This window comes from Aythya ferina, assembly GCF_964211825.1.
Source record: "Aythya ferina genome assembly, chromosome: 3".
Taxonomy (NCBI): domain Eukaryota; kingdom Metazoa; phylum Chordata; class Aves; order Anseriformes; family Anatidae; genus Aythya; species Aythya ferina.
This window is the reverse complement of record NC_140298.1, coordinates 64848870-64868270: the sequence shown is the minus strand read 5'-3', so window position 1 is coordinate 64868270 and position 19401 is coordinate 64848870. Positions and strand designations below refer to the sequence as shown.

Genomic DNA, 19401 nt, shown 5'->3' with positions numbered 1-19401 from the left:
AAAATCAGATTTCTTATTACCTTATTTAATAGCATAAATTTATTTTTCAAGTTTCTACATAACAGAAATCATACGGAGACATTTATGTGACATTTATATATTGCATAAATGACAGGTCTTTGCAAGGGATTAAAAGGGTGGAAAGGAACAAAAACACTTCTGGGTTTGAGAACGCGTGTCAATGGCTAAAGTTCTACCACTGAGGAATCACAGTTTTTATTAAATGTCTTACTTTTAGACTTTGCTGTTTTCCTAACCCAAGTAAATCCCATGAAATTGAAATCTTTGTGACGTTATTTAAGAAGTATTATATTTTGACAAGTCTGACAGAAATAAAATAATTACCAGAAAAAAAGCAAAAGCCATGAAAAGAGAGTAATGTCAAAGAATAAGAATAAAGAACAAAATGAGATATTGACAGAAGCACAGTTTATGTTCAGAATATGGATTTGTTATTACTAACCACTTACTAGACCAACCACCCCTTGTTTAGATAAGAAATTCATTGCCTAAATATTTTTGGCCAATTAAACTGTAATGCTTTTCAACTTTCACTTCTGAAATTCACATTTATTTGCTGATTTACATCATAAATAAACAAATAAATATTTATTAAAGCACAGCATTAAAGATACGAGAAAACCTACAATGAGAAAGCCTTATCTGCTGGCAGCCTGTTAGTACAGTACCACAGCTGCACGTGCAATTCCAGGACTAAGTTCAAAGCAAGAGCAATAGCTTGACCACAGTAAAATTTGAGCACTGGAAGGAGGGAGAAGAAAAACTGTACACAAAACCTTGATTACTTTATTCCTTGGTTTTCCTGTTCAACATTAAACTCAAAGCAAAAGAAAAGAATAAATGAAAGTTAAGTAACCACAGAATTTTGTGGAACAAGATTATGCATGAAAATGAAAAATCTTAAAATAAATTTCTGATTCAACAGCTGTGATTTTGTGTTTCTGCCACTGATATCCAAATTTTAGAATCCAACTTTAAATTCCGGAGGAATACACAGGTCATTTTTACTTACTTATAAAGTATCTCTCACCTTAGTTTCCTAACAATGTTCTTGACTACTGTTTGAGTGCTTTAATTGCTATGCATTGACATACACATGTATGTACACACATACACATGTGACATACACATGTACGTACACACATACACATGTATAGCTTTAATTGTCACAATACCATACGCGTCACTGCTATGACCATGAGAAGCTTAGATAAGGAATTTTAGAATATGCTTTTTAACAACATAATTTGAGTTGAATTAGCACTGTGACACTACCAGAGTGGGAAGTTCTGTTTCCACTTGAACCTTATTCCATTCATCTTTATGCCTGCCTTTTGTAACCCCTGGTATTCATCTAGTATACATAGTACTTGTATGCTCAAAGAGCAAAATCCTGTTAACATCTCAAAATAGACAACAAAACCTCTTACTTGCCTGGAAAGCTGACTCAGCTGAGTTAAGTATAACAGCATTAATGCCAACAAATGAGTTAACAGCACAGATGGAGGAAGAGAAAAAAAGGAAAATGAAGTAGCTCATTTTCAACAACTGGACTGTGAAACCATACCCTTGGTTACTGTCAGGGAAAATGATTTTACAGCATATATTCTTATAGTGCTTCACTTTATTTAAGACTCTTCATTTAATGGATTTCACATCACTTTACATCAAATTACAGAGCTCTTTTTATACAGCTCACAATCCATACCAAGATCTTAGAATTCAGTCACTGAGATTATTTGGAATCCTCAACATTTTTTTTTTCTAGTGAGAAATTAAAAGACATTCAGACTAATTCTACTATGTTTTGTTTTTTTTTTTTTTTTTTTTTTTTTTTTTTCCTGACCTTTCCAGCCTTCTTTCCAGTTTATCATGCCCACCTTCTGGGAATTTAACTCAAGTTTAGGATCACACACAGTTTTCTACAGGATGAGGGTGCATTTTTTTGTTCCTCCCTCCTCCTTGAAAGGGAACAATGTCATTTACCTGGTTAAACATATTAATGCATTCCAATTTTCTTCATTTTAACCACATACTATTGATGTTCAGAAAACAAAATCCAGGTTTGCCAATTATAAATTATTTTGCAATTATTATTTTATTTCATCTCATCTCTTCTATAAAGAGATTTCATGACACTAGGGATTATGGTCTATCATTAGAATGTTTTAACGTTTTTCATTAGTGCTCTTCTATTATCTGTTGAAGAAACTGTTATTTTCTGTTCTTTGCTTATTAAGCAAAGAACAGCTCTCAAATTTTTCCTGAGCACTTTTTCACTCTCATATTTTTTTTTTCTGAAATGTTGGGAATTGATCTTAGTGTTCCACATTGTTATTTAAACAAACATTTTTCAAATGAAATATTTATAATTAAAATATATTAAAAAGTGAGCACCATACGTACTAATTGTACTTCCACTAGAAGCTTTTGATTACACAGATAAAAAATTTTACTAGCATCAGGACAGACTCTGGTCTACCATAGCATATTATGCTATTCTCATGTACTTACACAGAACCTCCACATTCAAGTGCAATATTTCTAAAACAAGTATGTGATACCTATGCTAACGGCTTGTCTTTTGCATGCCAACATAGTCTCAATGACACAGTTCAGCCCTGGCATAGATACCTTTACTGTAGCAGCTGCATTCAAGAGCTACAGGTTGGCAGTGTTTGCATTATGTCATTCTTCAGATATGCAAATTATGCTCATCCACACTAGTGCCACAGCAGAACAGTAATATCAGGGAAACAGACTGAGCACGTATGCTATGTGAAACAGCTAACTGAAGTGATGTTGTTTGGCATAGGAAACGGAGGCTTAGAATACATTTCTGATCAAAAGACATACAAAATCACAGCTATGCTCTGTTATCAACATCCAAATTTTAGAACAGACTTCAATTTACTGATGTAAACACAGGCCTTTTATATACCCATGAAGTACCTTGCCTTGGACTGTTGGATCCAAAGGCAGTTCCTCAGCAGGGAAAAGAATGCCTGAATAACTTCAGCTGTACATGTATGTAGGTTAAGATCTCAAATGCAGTTGCTCTGACTGGTAAGATGCCTTGTTAACTAGTTAGTTAGCTTTGTTAATTTTTGGATTCCAACCCAAGTTTGTTGAACCCCATTGGCACAACAGAAAATATATGAAAGTAGTTCAAGCTCCTTCTGTTGACTAGGGAATTCATTTTAAAAGAACAGAAAAACCCTGCCTTTAACAAATTAGCTTCTATCACCAGTCTATGCCTGTGGACCCAGAACAGGTCCAATGCATGCCAATGCTTTATCAAAACATTTAGGCAATTTCAGCTCTTTGTGGATCACCGACTTCTTAAACCAAAAGTCATTTCTCTGCCCAGTATGAAAAAACGTCTGCAGCCTAGAAACTCACTTGCTAGTTTAGTTCTCAAACTAGGAGAGCAAGCATCTGGTTACATTCATTATCACTTGTATTTTCTACATCACTACTAATTCAACTACTTCTATCAAGTTAGCTCAGTTTTCCTTTAGAGAAAATTCCAGTCTTTAAAATGCATCTCTGTAACTGGATACATTTAAACACTCTTGGCTTTGTTTACCTGTTTTTATTTTTTTCCTCTTCTCCCTATACTGTTTGAGGTCTACGTACATCACATCCTTCCTTTATAAGGGAACAAATTTTAATACAATTCAGCACTCAACATGCATCCTGGAAATTTATTTTTTTTTAATTGGCTCTCTATTCTTTTTCCCCAAAACTTCTGCAATCTATCAATTCAACTGACAGCTAATAAACAATCTGACTACAGAATTATTACCACCCGTAAACCTAGTTCCTGCATTGCAGAAATGAGCTCAGCATTTGTTCCTGTAAAATTAAAATTGTTTTCCTCCCTCTATGCATTATAGTATATCTTTTCAAAATTAACTTCAAATATATGTATACACATGCACACCAATCATTCATTCACTCCATACTTTGGGAAGTATGGCATAAAGACCTTTGGCAAATTTTCCTCTTAAAGGTCTCTGAAAAAGTCAGAATCTTCAGGAAACTTGGGTTGGAAGGGACCTTAAAGAACCTCCCACCCAGGTTGCTCAAACCCCCATCCAATCTGGCCTTGAACACCTCCAGGGACGGACACCTCCGCAGCTTCTCTGGGCAACCTGTACCAGGGCCTTATCACCCTCCTAGTGAAGAATTTCTTCCTAGCATCTAATCTAAATCTCCCCTCTTTTAGTTTAAATCTATTCCCCCTTGTCCCATCACTGTCTGCCCAAGCTAAAAATTGCTCCCTATCTTTTTTGTAAGCCCCCTTTAGGTATTGAAAAGCTGCAGTGAGGTCTCCACGAATCCTTCTCTTCTCCCAGCTGAACAACCGTAACTGCTTCAGCCTTTCTTAATAGGAGAGGTGTTCATCATCTTCACAGCTGGTTCTAACAGGTCCACATGCTTCTTGTGCCCCCTCTGCTCTGCTGTTGTGAAACCCACCTGGAGCACTGCGTTCAGGTCTGGGGCCCCCAGCACAAGGACAAAGAGGTCCATGAGGATGCTCAGAGGGCTGGAGCACCTCTGCTAGGAAGAAAGGCTGAGGAAGTTGGGGTTGTTCAGCCTGAAGAAGAGAAGGCTCCTGGGAGACCTTATACCTCCTAGAAAGAATTAATACTTCCATTAAAAAAAAATTATTTTTCTAAACTGTACCCCAAGCTTAACAATGAGCCTCTCACAAGGATAATTTCTTCCATTCAAACCCACATTTGATAGCAGTGTGCTTTCTTCTCCCTCACTCACCACTGCCTTTTTGCCTTCAGCTATTCTGCAAGCTAGCTTTAACTTTTACTGTTTTTCCCTTCCCCTATTATGAAGGAAAAGGGTGTAGAGTGACAGATGGTAACCCAGCTTTCCCCCTTACCCTCCATTATTTTTCCCAAAATAAGTGTTTCCTTACTCATAGAAAAGAAGGGATTTAATTTCTCTAGATCATTTTGGTCCTTTGATAGCTCAAGTTTCTATAACCAGGCCTATGTTTGTTTCTCCTGCCAGTTTTATTGATCCCAACAGAGAAACATGCAACGCAAGGAAAGTATTTTCAGATAAAACAGTATCTATTTTAGCAAGAAACAGCAAACACTATAGATTTCTTTGTTCTGATGCTCCTTAAACATAACAAATGAAAGCATAACACAGAAAAGGGTTTGGAAAAATCTGACTTTCTTGATTCAGTGAGAGGAAAGGTCATCCAAAAGTCTGAGAGGCTGGTAGCCCACAGCAAATATCAAAGCTTCTCAGTTAAGTTTCCTTAGCTTAGCTTCTGCTAACATTTCCCAGCTAGAAGATGAACCTGAACACTCTGCAGAGACAGATCAACTCCAGACAGAGCAAAAGTTTAGGCATTCAAAAAGTTTGATGTTTTGCAAACCTACAGGCTATCCTTGATCCTGTGCTGCATTCTGAGACTACAGTGCAAATATGCACCTGGAAACGCTACTCTGGGTCCCAAGGGACTGAGCAGGTGACATTTTGTAAGCTAAATCTCAGGGGAGGAGTCTGTCCAAACCACACTCACATAGCACGTTTGGGTCTGAAACACAAACACTAAAAGCAAGAGAGGCTGGCCTGTGCAACCTTCCTTTTAAGAGCCTTGGGAGTGTTTCTAGTATTAAAGGAACTGGCAAATTTCTCCAAGTGTTTGCATAGGACAACTCTTTAGAAAAAAAAAAAAAAAGCCTTTTTTTTTTTTTAAAAAAAAAAAAACACACTTGAAAATCATTAAAGATGAGAGAAGACATTTTATATGGGAAGCATAACTGAGTTTACGTATTAGTATACACAATACATATACACATTTTTAAGCACTTTCAACAATGCAAGGTTTCTTTTTTATCCACCCACCTTAAAAATCGGGATTTGACGTGTGACAATACTGACCTGGCTCATTTTAAAACATTCATAAAACAGCTATTACCTTTCGCTAATCTGCTTTGAGTTCCAAAGAGAAAGCAGCGAGAAGAACAACAAACAACCCCGCAGTATTTTCCTTGTTTTAAACGTGCTAAGGCAGCCCCCCCTCCCACCCCCAACCTCGGCCCTGCGCCCGCTGCCGCCGAGCCCGCCCCGGCCCCCCGGCCCCGCTCCCCGCCCCGCCGACGGGGCCGGCAGCGCGGCCGCTACTCACCCGTCCGCGGCGGGAGGGCCGGCCCGGGGGCGGCCGCAGGGGGAAGCCGAGCGCCGCGCCGCTCCGGCACGGAGCGCATGCCCGGGCGGGGGAGCATGCGCGGCCGCTGCGGCTACTTCAGGGCGGGTTGCGGGTGTAGGGCGGCCCGCAGGGCCCGCGTCGGGGGTGCGGGGGTTGTGGAGGGGTCCTGAGGGGTTGGAGTCGCAAATCCCTTTAGCTAGGGTAGGGTTTTGGTTGTGAAACCTGCCTCCGCTTTTCTGTCAGCAGCTAGCTGCTCTTAGGTGTTGTGGGGAAGGGAAGCGGCTAGCTGCTTATTAGACACCCTCGACTTCTCCCCCCCTTTTCCTTCATTTTTAACTCAAAAGTCTAAATAAACGATTTAAGGTTCTTTCCAGGGTCGCCCACTGGTTTTCAGCTGGGGGAGAACCAAAGGACAGTGCACGATGCCATGTGGTGACTTCAGAGCACGGTGCGTCCAGAAAGCCAGGGCATTGGGATGATGCCCCTTCATACCACCTGTGTCAGAAGCCATAAGCATGTGGGTGGAAGGGTGATACACGCTTGGTCTGTTACATGACCCTTTTGTATTTGCATGCAGTCACAACAGTGTAAAATTGGGTTTGTGTATGTTTCATGCATTAATGGTCAGAATGTGATTTACACTTTTTTTTTTTTTTTAAGTGAAAAGAGGCCATGAATAGTTGCCATAATGAGAATAGCAAACAAATCAATTAAAATATACATGCTCGTTTTCCACTGTTGCATTAGAACCTGTCAAGAAGCTTGCTTGTTGATGAGTACTTGAGATTGACTCGACACAAATTGTTCCCCTCGATGAACGACATGGTTTCCCCAAAGAATAAAAACATTTCTTCCCTTTGCCTCATGAAAAGTGACTGTAATGAGTTGGATCCCCATGGTGCAGTTTGACTGATTTTTTAAGAACCTCTCTAAGCCCCGAGAGAGACAGAGTAGAAACAGCAACCAGAATTGTGGTTGCACTGAAATCAATGCAAAACTCTCATTGATTTCACCTTGGATGTGGGTGAAAGGACTTGGAATGAGTGTCGCACAGTGTCGATCTAAACAAGATAAACAAGTAAATTCAAGAGCTCCTGTGGTTTTCCTTGAAGTCTGAGAAAATGGGCAGGCAGAATTGTTGCATGATGTTTCCTTTATGCTGAGTGCTTATATGAGAAATACATTTGCAGTAATGTGCATTTCTAATATTCTTTTCTGCAAGTGTCTGAATAATAATTTCATTAACAGGGAATATATTGTAAATGGTTCAAGAGTATCATGCTTTCATAATAAATGAGTTTGCATATGAATAGACTGGAGACTGAAACTTGAACACTTGATATCCGTATCATTGACTCACTAGCTGATGACATTTTTTTAGATTGCAATTTGTTTCTTGCTTGCTTTCTTTTCCCTTTATTTCTTCCCCTAAGAAAAGATCATTTTTTTCCTCCTCTCTTTCAAAAGAAAAGATACTATAGATACCATTAGGATGCTTTTCATCTGTATTTTGTAGAGGACATAACTTTAATTTTTACTTGCTCTTTACCATGTGGACAAACTACTACTAGAAATAAAAAAGTTTATTTGAAAATTAAATAGCTTAAGAATAGAGAAGTAAATCTGAAACTTTATTTGGCAGGAAGAATAAATATACTCATTTAATCAGAGAAAAAAAATCAGATCTGCTGTGCTTGAACACTGTTGCTGAATAGACTAAATCTACTGGCTAAGATTTAAAAAAAAAGTTTAAATTATATCATTAGTCATCATTGTGTTATCTGCATAGTAATGAAATAAGATAATTATGTTAGCTGAAGCTTAGGGGGGACAAAGAAGGTTAATATGCCTGTGGTAATATTGTTAACTGGTTACAGTTAGGAACACTGGTTGATTAAAAGTATTACCACAATTATTTAGAATTTTTAATGTCTTACATTTATTTTTCCTCCTTTGTCTTATTCTTGGTTATTTTTCTATGTCAGATTAAGGCGTACCTTTCACCAGCCTGTCTGCAGTGTATTGCAGTGTATATTCTTACCTTTCTTGCAGCTTTCATAATTTTCTCTTCCATTATATCCTCTGTTTTCTCACTTATTCTTTATTTATGGACATAATAGCTCTAATAGCATGTTCTGGCTTCAGAGCAAATGCAAAAGAAGGAGTATCCTGTGCTTGTAGCCTTTTCTTTTATTCCAAGGAGTCTTATCTCTTTCAAAATCATGAGTCTCTCTCCTTCTTACAATTCTGTACTCATTCAGATCCTTGGTATATTCACCTTTTGTCCTAGAATATTTAGAAGACACTAAATAGTCAGGGATAAGTATGAAAAACAGATGCCCTTGGGAACAGCAATCAGGTGAGAAGCCAGCAGCTGGAAACCTTTTTGTTCCCTCAAAGTCCATTTAGTGACAAGACAATGAGGTATTTAATTTCTAAAATTATGTGAAACCTAATATAATATTGAAATTTAATGCTGACTCATGTTTTCAGATACTAAAGCACTCCTACAGAGCAGGAATACAGAAAATACTACCTTGAACATCCCTCCTTCTCATACTTTTAATTCTTTTCGTCTTGATACTGGACATGTAAATTCAGTACTGTAATCCTGATGCTTCATTTTTAATGCTGGTCATTTTTAATGATGCTCAGTAAGCATCTGATAAAATTGGATCCCTCTGGACACAGAGAGACCAAGAACTTTTCTTTCCAACTTGTCATTACTCACGCTCCAAAGCTCCTTGTTTGGTTTCATCAGTCTCTGGGCAGAAACAAAAGACAGCTTTGCTTTTGTGCCACAAAGAGTGGCATAGTGTGGGTCCTTTTTTCACTCAATTTTTCAACAGCAGGAGAGATACTATAATGTTTTGGTCAGATTTTGGATTTCGATAGCCCTACTGTTGCTTGGTACATGCTTGGAAAGGCAATTTTAAAACAACCATGGATGACTGTGGATGTAAGCGAGCCCTAATAAAGGTCATACTCTTTCTCTGGCATGAAACTAATCACTGGATTTACTGAATGGTTCTCTACACTGTTTTATTTATTAGAGGTTTCTTCCAGCCTTCTCAGAAACAACCTAGCATTACTCAAATGTTTTTCAGTGTTTTTCCTTGGAAAACTGTGGACTTTGCATATTTTTAAATTTGTGCTGTGAAATTAATAACCTGGATAAGTGAGAAAAAGATAAGAACTTGCAGCCATGGGAAAGGTACTATAGTCACCTTAGAAAGTTCCATTTATATTTTTATGGCTAGGCAATATACGTAGGTAGAAATTTCTTTTACTTACACGGGGAAATAATGTTTATGTAGCTAATAATTCAAGGATATCAAAATGCTGTATACCTTGTTTACCAAGCTTGGCAAGCTGTGCTGTTGTATATATTGGATTTGTATGAAGGTTATTCATAGAGCAAAGAATGCAGACAATATGTTGCGTGTAGGTTATGTTAGTATATATTTGGATGAGCGTTTTCTTTCTTTCATTCCTTATTAATTTCCAAGACCTTTTCTGGAAAGATAAAAAGTCAGTTAGCAAGCTTAACTCCTTTATATATATATATATATTGTTTGTTTGTTTGTTTTTTTCTCCTAAAATATGATGTGACTTTGCTTCTAACCATATATATATATATATATATATATATATATAATTAATTATATATAATTAATTGACGTTGCTTCTAACCATATATATATATAATTAATTTATATATATAAATTATATAATAATTTATATATATTTATATTAATATATAAATTATATATTTATATATAATATATATTATATATATAATATATATAATTATATATTTATATAATTTATATATATTTATATTATTTTTATATTATTTATAATTTATATGTAATTTATACTATTATATATAATTAATTATATATATATATGGTTAGAAGCAAAGTCACATCATATTTTAGGAGAAAAAAACAACAAAAAAACAAACAAACAAAAAAAAAACCTTTTTTTTCTCTCTGCTGATAAAGAAAATGAAGACAGAATTTACATATTGTTTTCAAGATTTTCCATGGAGTAGTTATCAATCTGTGGATGTATTTGATTTGGAGTCTCATCTCCTTCAGAAATTAGAAGCCTCATTTGTGCTTCCTCTTAGATTAAATGAACTGTGATGAGACAATGATGTTTTCTTCTTCTGGCAGAAAATGTAATTCAGCCTAGGTAGTCATATACACTGGTTTATTTATTTATTTATCAGCAGTTACAACAGAAGAAATAGTTCTTCAAGGGAAGATGATACAAAGATTGAGTTGCTTTAGTGATAGGGTGGCATATGCTTTAAACATAACTGAAATCCAAGAGGTTGGCAAGAAAAGGAGACAAACCAAGGGAGTGTTTAAAAAAATGGCACAAGGACCACAGCTACTCTTCAAAAACATCAATTTGGATTCAGAGTATTCCAATACCATCTAAGCATTAATTGATTTAGTATTGAGAAAATAAATTAGCTGAATAGTATTTCATCCCATTTCTAAGAGTGATCAAGCATTTCAGTTGCTAGTCATGCATTAATGCATGAAAACTTTCAGAAGAAATGAGAATTGTTCTCACCACACAACGTAATACACGTATAAAATGCAAATACACATTTCCCTAACTGTACATCCAGAAAGGCTTACCATTTTAAAAGGCCCCAGTTTAGAGTGCCCATTAACTTTCTCAACGTAAAGCCGCTTAGTGATTTTGTTCTGTGGTCAGGATAGCTCTGCAGGATAAAATAATTCCTTTTAATCTTGTAAGGAAACCAGCAAAGATCACATAGCTACTGCAGAGTTAGACCACCACGAGGGTTTAAAAGTGAGGTTCATAGAATCATAGAATCATAGACACACAAGGTTGGAAAGGACCTACAAGGTCAGTGTGTTTAACTGCTGCCTGTTGTGGAGGAATGGTTAAGTGAAATAGGACATGTGGATGTTGGGCAGTTAGGAGGCAATGGGCTAGTGAAGTACCGTACTCAACTCACATGAGTCTGGCACGTACGCAGCTGGCTGAGAGCCAATCAGGCTCAAGGACACGATGCCCTTGAGCGATGGGGAAAGTCCCTAAGGCGGGAGGGTGGCTAAAAGAAGGAGGAACTACCTGAAAAGAGCGGGAAATGTTAGCCAATCCTGAGCTTAGTTTTTGCAATATGTATGAGTTGATTATGTTCGAACTAGATAAAAGGCGACTGAGCTATCCATTGAAGTTGAAGTTCATTGTTCACTCATATTGAGCGTCTGTGTCTTCCTTCCATCGACAACAGCCTGTATATGTGAATATTAAAATAAGTAGTACTATGTTTTGTTGTTAGTGTTGTTGCTGTGGAACACCAGTGATGAAAATGTACTAGCATCAAACAATGTGCTATTTGCAATTCCAACTTTTTACTAGCTTTTATTATTATTATTAGGAATAAATGAAGCACTGATATTCATGCTGAGATGTAACTGTCAGACAAAGACAACTACATTTTTTTTTTGACCACTGGGTACATGATTAATCTGCAGTTGAATAAACAGTAACAAATGTACTTTTTTGTTTTGGTTTGGTTTTTGTTTGTCTGAAGGATTGCTGGGTGAGATAAATTACTTGTCTCATTTCCCAGTAAAAGTTTATAGCAAGTTTCAATTTGTAGTCATATATTGAACAGAAATACTGGCTCAAAGTAAGTTGAAGGTGTGCGGTATCGTAAAGCACTGAAATGTACTGCATGGCCTTATAACAGCAGTGCAGCTGGGAAGACAAAAGGCTACGGAGAAATGTATATACTGCCAAATCAGTCTACAGTTTGAAAGGTGCTGGCACTGAAGGAGTCACAAGAGAATGGAGGAAATATGTTGAGTTAGACTATGAAATGAGCACTTCCAATAGTGGAAGCCCTATGAAGCACAGATTTTCCTCATAAAAAAAATAAAATTAAATTAAAAAAGATGTATTTGTGTTTAAAATATTCCTGCCTTCCATCCTGGTTAGTTTGAGCTCATAAGCCTAGAATGGGAAGCATACGAGCATTTTTATTACAGTGCTGTTCTATAAAACAGCATTGTTTCCATCTGTATATTACTGTGGATGTAATTGAGATGCAGAAAATGTTTGGTGCAGTTACCAAAATAGAATCCCCATTGCTCTTTCAGTCACACAAACTGCACTTGAAGAGCTCTTCTACCAACAGCATACTTTTCCTGCATTGAGGGTCTCATCTTGGAATTTTGTTAGAATTGGGAGAAGCAAAACAGGATCATGCAGACCAGGATACAGCAAGAAGATGAACATGGTAATTCACAAGAATATCTGTTTGCATTGTATAGCCAAGCATTAGTGTCTGGAAGGTCGCCAAGTGAGTGCAGTAATTTCCGTAATTATGCAGTTAAAACCATCTGCATCATGAAGGCATCTAATTAATTCAAAGATCTTACTGTTTTACGTGATGAGAGAGGGATGAACGGCATGCAGTTATTGTTGCACTTGAGACCGTAGGCAGACTTGGCAGCTGATTTATCACGAAGAGAAAAGGAAACCTCACTGAGCTGGCAAATGGTCAAGCACTGCAGCTTTCATTATTACAGTAACTAACAATTTTTGGCATTAGATTATTGACAGAGCGTGACTCTCCATTGGTCAGTGCCTATATAGTAATAACAATAATCATTTATTTCTTGTAGCCCCTAATTGGATGAAAGTGTTTCTCAAGATAGATGAAAAGAGATATTGCCTATTGTGAGGGCTTACAAACTTCTCAAGCATGATGCAACATTGAGTTGGAAGGGAGAGGTAGTTGTACACCATTAATAACTGTCTTGTCTTACTGTTATTATAATATTTGTATTACCAATAGTGGAATCGAAACTAGAATTTAATTGGCTAGATTCTTGTAGGATCTCCAAAATAAATAGGTCTTAAGGTGACCCTTGGTGGCACTGCAGGTCAGCTCAGGAGGATAAAAATATGTAGGATACTGGGAAGTATAGACAAATGCATAGATGAGTGTGGACGCTTGTAGCAAAACGCCAGTTGGGAGCACCTATTTTTTCCATTTTTTTCCCACTTTTTTTTTTTTAACTCCAAGAGTCAGGTATTATTTTTTGTTTACTTTCATAAAGCAATATTGTGAGCAAGTACCCTGACAGTTAGTGCTTATTTAGATGTATGCAAACGACTTGATTTTTCTAGAAATAGAGTGTCCTTCTTTGGGGAAAATTGCCTTTCTCTGGTGTCTGTTATACATCATCTACAAATATTGCTTAGTCTTGGCCCCAGACTTAAGAGATACTGTATGACTCACTTTCTTCCCATGTCTTAAGAATCAGCTAATGTGAGCCAGGAAGTTAATCAAAATACAGTTCATAGCAAAGATGATGATTTTAAGATCATTTTATAGTTACTGATTTTCCATTGTAAAGATTGTTAGTCCTGTGTAATGATATAGTATGCTGCAGAGAATATGGGGGTTGATTGGCAGCTTTGATGCAAGGCTTTCAGGAAGTCACTGGGGATAACACAAGCACATCTCGGGGAATAATCACATCCTTTAATTAAAAAACATTCAGAACATTTCATATTTTTTTTTTTGCAATTTTCATACAAATAAATAGAAGATCATGAGAAATTATGCCTCCCATTGTGCTAGGGAAGAAACCATTTTCAAAAGCATTTTACCCTCAGGAGTCATCAGAGGGTCAGGTATACTATGGAAAGTTAACAAAAAGGTAAGTTCAAGTAAGTTTCTCAGCTGTATGCACCTTTCAGCCTCTACTTGGTTCAAGAGCATTACTTTAAATGATCTTGTAGTATAAGACCTGAAGAGGTGGTTGAATTCTAGTATCCTGAAGGTATACTGTAGAGCAGATCACTTGTTAAACACAGCCAAACAGCACCATGATATGTATGTGGATTAGTCCTTTTTAACGGATGTTTTAGTACACGCTTAAAAAAGGAAAGTCTTCATTTAACTAGCACAAATTTATAAAACGAAAGAGAACAATTTGTAATCAATCTTACAAAAATATCATGCTAAATAGAAACAATAGGGCACAACGAGGGAGAAAAAAGGAACAGTATAATCAGTATAATGTTAGTGCTGACATATTTCAGTTGCTACTCTCTAAAAACGAACTTGAGATTCTGTAGACTTCTTGTGTCAAATTGTGATAAAAGCAATAGGTACCTGGAACAATTGTTTGCCTAAGCATCATAGGAAAGATAGGGGAGGAAAAGAGAGACAAATGAGAGATCACCCATATTTGTTTTTCTTTGTGGGGCCTGAAGGGACATATTCTTCAGTTGATACTGAAAAAAATAAAAATATATAAAGAGTTTACATATGAAACTTTATGCATTTTATAGGTAGTATTTCTTTGTTTACCTGTTGCGAGGACATTTGTTGTCGACGGAAGGAAGACACAGACGCTCAATATGAGTGATCAGTGAACTTCGATTTATTGGATAGCTCAGTCGTCTTTTATCTAATTCAATATAATTAGCTCATACATATTGCAAAAGCTAAGCTCATGATTGGTTAGTGCATTTCTCTATTTTATCAGCTAGTTTCCCACCGAAATAACACAGTTAGTACTTTCCCAGACCACCAACAGATATCATGTCCTTGTACCTGAAACCTCCCTGAAACCTCCCAGATTTTACGTACTTTCTCAGACTCATATGAGCTGCGTTCGATACTTTGTTAGCTCGCGACCTCCTAGTTGCTCAACATTCACATGACCTACTTCACTTAACCATTCCTCCACAATTCCCCCGTTTTTATTTTGGGCTATAAACACCTTCTCTGTGAGTTGTTCTAGTTTCCTAGATAAGCAGCTAAAGACTACCCGTGCAGCAATTATAATCAATATAATTATAAGCAAAAGGCGAAGTCCCTCCTTGATTAAGTAAAAAACCCATCCCCCTACATTTCCAAAGACAGATTTAAGCCAATCATCAAACCAATTATTTTGTATCGTAATTTTTTGTGTATGATCCCTTAACCATTTCAATTGATTTTGAATTGATTGCCCATGATCAGAGAGATTAAAGCAACACATTCCTTCTACATCTTCACACCCATGTCCTTGAGCTAATAACAAGAAATCAATAGCGGCCCTATTTTGTAATACAGCATGTCTTATGCTCTCCATATCTTGCGACATTTCAGAAAGAACTTGTGTTGTTACATTTGATTGTTTAACAGCCCAACAAGCAAGCTTATTAATGTTAGTCAAAGCGTGTGCAGTTCCCACACCAGGCACTAAAGAAGCAAAGAATCTTCCTGCTGGACCCCACAATTGTACACCATCATTACAGTCAGAACCCAAAGTTTTTAGTTCTTGTTTAATTCTTCTGCTCCCTGTCGAGTTCTGCCACGAGTGCAAATCTGGAGCGAAAAGTGTGAGTCGTCCTAGGTAACACGGACCTCCAAAAGCACTGGCTGGTATTCCTTGCCATGCACGGTCCCCACAGATTAAAAACATGCCAGGTGGCAAAGCTTTGGCCTGACTTTGAAACCAGATCGAATTGATGTCACCTATTCCATACGCCCCAAATGGTACACTAATGTTACCGGTGTTGTTCCATCCACAGTAATGTCCTATGATTTCAGCCTGTACTATGGCAATAAATGAGCTCTCACTAACACAGTACACAGCACACTCACACCCAGAGCACACTTGCACACTCAGAGCACAATTGTACACTCAGAGGCCTCTTGCACATCTCACTCTCAATCATACCACAACCTCAATCATACCACAAGAATATAATTTAGAATGATAAGCAAACAATACGTGCGGCCAATATAATTTAGAATCATAACCAAACAAACAAGTATTGTCTCTCATTGTGTTCCTCCTGAAGTGACTTGCAACACTTTGTTTTAAAACCTTACCCTTACACAAATACTTTCAACACAAAATACCTGGACATTTAAGAATAACACATACAATTATTAACACTCCAGTTAGTATCCCTTTTGCATTGCAAGGTAAACCTCTTATAAAAAGAATGCCAGAGAGAAGCAGCACAGCCGCCGCTGCTTCCATGGTTACGTCAGACAGGCTGCAGGGTCCTGATGTCCGTCCCTCTTCTCTGTGTCGACTCGCCTCACGGTGAGGGTCGGCTGCCGTTCGATTCCGCGGAACTCCGAGTGCAGCGCTGCTCGTGGTGGTGACTGAGGGGGGGGGGGAGGCTCCCATTGCCCCGTAGCCCCCTGAGGCAGCGTTACCGTTCTCACTGAAGGCAGCAGTGGGCAATCCCCAGCTCCAGCACTTCCCGGCAATCCCAGTCGCTCTGTAGCGGTAGCAGCAACTCTCTGCTCAGCCTGATGTATAACTAAGGCGTTAGTGACTGCTCTCCAAGGCTTCAATAATTTTTTAGCAGTCTTATTTTCATCAAACAATTTGTCCCCAAATTTACGCCACTCTGTTTGTTCAAAAACTGTATCAGGATTGATAAAACAACCCTTAGCTACCCCATATGCTAATAATCCTGGTAAATCCTTTTTGCAGTCTATAAGCTGCGTGCTCCGCTTTTCTAAAAAGCATTTGAGCAAATCATACGCCGCTTGTCTCTCCATACCTTTATATACGTTGGTACTGTTGCAGCCTTTGCAAAGACCTCGGCGACGCTTTCCGGCGGGACCCTCTATAGGCTCATCCCGGGTGCGAGGACTCCCTTTCCCGAGCTGCGGGTGCGGGTGCGGGTATTCCAGGTTTCTTTTCCATTCACCTTTCAGGCCTCGGGTGCGGAGATTCAGCAATTTATAATCCTTTTCACCTCCTGAGCTGCGTTGCAGGACCGGTCCTCGTATTCCGTCCAACCGTGGCTCGCAGGTTCAACTCCAGCGAAGTTCCTGTTCCTGTTCAGAAGGTCCCTGTTCCCATTCAGATTTGTCCCTGTTCGGGCGCCATTTGTTGCGAGGACATTTGTTGTCGACGGAAGGAAGACACAGACGCTCAATATGAGTGATCAGTGAACTTCGATTTATTGGATAGCTCAGTCGTCTTTTATCTAATTCAATATAATTAGCTCATACATATTGCAAAAGCTAAGCTCATGATTGGTTAGTGCATTTCTCTATTTTATCAGCTAGTTTCCCACCGAAATAACACAGTTAGTACTTTCCCAGACCACCAACAGATATCATGTCCTTGTACCTGAAACCTCCCTGAAACCTCCCTGAAACCTCCCAGATTTTACGTACTTTCTCAGACTCATATGAGCTGCGTTCGATACTTTGTTAGCTTACGACCTCCTAGTTGCTCAACATTCACATGACCTACTTCACTTAACCATTCCTCCACATTTACCTATTGTAATCAGAGGTAAAATGCACTTTCTGACTATTATCTTCTTTATGATTGGTTAATAACATGCCAGGAACTAACTTTTGTAACAGTGTATTAAAAATAGCCCAAAGAAAAAGCCATTCCATTTCTTAACTTTTAATGCATTATTTGTCAGAGGAGTCTGATGGACTAAAATACTGGGGAATAAAAATGATTTTTTTTGTTTTGCACATGCAAACCAGGTAGAATAAAAAGAGTTTAATCCTCAATTGTAGCCTGTACAGGCTACTGTAAAAAAAATAGTGTGTTGTACAATTTTTTTTAGTGAGGAAATGAGTATTAAAAGGAAACACTGTATTCACTCTAATTCTGTCATTCTTAAGGGACAGTTATCAAAAATTTCCTCTAAAAAATTGCGTTGCTAAACAACCTGTTCTAATGCTTCACTGTCCTCACTTTTAAATAGATTTTTTATTATTCTTAACTTAAATTTCCTTTTCTCAGATTTAGTTATTTCCTCACCTCGATTTCTGTAAAGGTGATGGAGGAATTCCTCCATGGAACTATTTCCAGATACATGAAGGGCAAGAGGGTGTTTAAGAGTACTAAGCATGTATTAACAATGGGGAAGTCATGCTTTACCAACCTGACGACCTTCTACGTCAATGTGACAAGCTTGGTGGATGAGGGGAGAATAGTGGATGTCATTTACCTCAACTATAGTAAAGCCTTTACTACAAGTGTAGTGAAGCACTGTCTCCTATAATTGTCTCCCACATTGGCAGCTTAGCAAAGAAGGCCTTGCAGATGTTGGTGGACAGCTGTTGCCAGCAGGTCAAGAGAGGTGATCCTTCCCCTTACTGGTGAGGCACTGGGACAGATTGCCAAGAGAGGTGGTGGAGTGTTGTTCCATGGAGATATTCAAAACCTTAGTGGACACAGTCCTAGGCAACCTGCCTTAGCTGACCCTGCTTGAGCAGCAGTGTTGGACTAGATCATCTGAAGAGATCCTGTGATTTTGTAATTTGGCCATCTTCTAATAAAGAAATGAAACAATTACATGCTTATTTTAGTATTTGTAATAGATTATTGCAACAAATCACTAATAAGAAGTAGTCTTTTCATTTGTCAGATATGCTTATATTTAGATATAAATAGAGTATTGTAAATATTTAAAGTATTGTGAAATTTAGAAATATCATTTCTTAGACTTTGAAAATACAGTGGAATTTTCTTTATTTATTGGTGAGGTGAATCCTAACGATTATTTCCTTCAGGAAAGATTGTCTGACGTGGCCTTCTTCATCAGTAATTGTTACTGCAACTGTAAGAAAAGTTTATTTTTAGTAAACATATTTGTTTCCATACAAGTTTGCAGATGCTGTGCAGTCTAAACTAGATGGAACAGAGTTGTTTGAGCTCGTCTTCTCATGTGGAGTGAAATGCTGATCTGGTTGGAGTTAGGGATAATAATTTTCTCTGACTTGACTTAGGGTTAAGATTTCAACTTAAGGCTTCTTCATTTGGAAATGTTATCTAAAAGATGCGTGAGACACTTCAGGTGCTTCTTGAAAGCCCTTATATTTTCTAAGTATTATCATCATATTTCACTTTTTTCTATTCCCCCAAGAGTTGTCCTACAAGAACCAGCACTTTCCATTTTGTTTTGCTTTCAAAGAAAAGCAAGCGTTTATATCATTTCAAGAGTTATATCATTTACTCTGCGTAAATGATATTTGAAAGCAGGAGAGATTTTGCTAATGACGACTTCTGCACCTTCTTTCCTTGTCTTGAAAATCTATGAAAGGTATCAAATAACAAGGGGCAGATAGGGCACTTACTGCTTTCTTTTACATGAAAAGTGCTTTAATTCCTTAAGTATGCAACTTGACTTGC

The 19401-nt window shown here is 37.8% G+C and overlaps 1 protein-coding gene across 6 annotated transcripts in view; it reads right to left on the bottom strand.

The window, feature by feature from the left end:
• Positions 1-19401, bottom strand: part of MANEA (mannosidase endo-alpha) — a 219182-nt gene that overhangs the window by 12485 nt on the left and 187296 nt on the right. The window contains exon 1 of one of the 6 annotated variants that reach the window (XM_084513169.1): positions 6188-6249. The exons of 2 other annotated variants lie outside the window; for them this stretch is intronic. The gene's annotated coding sequence lies outside the window, so the exon portion shown is untranslated. Of the gene's footprint in view, positions 1-4503; positions 4673-5904; positions 6044-6187; positions 6250-19401 lie in introns of those variants that run through there. 3 more of the 6 variants (XM_084513170.1, XM_084513173.1, XM_084513172.1) reach the window with 3 other exon arrangements.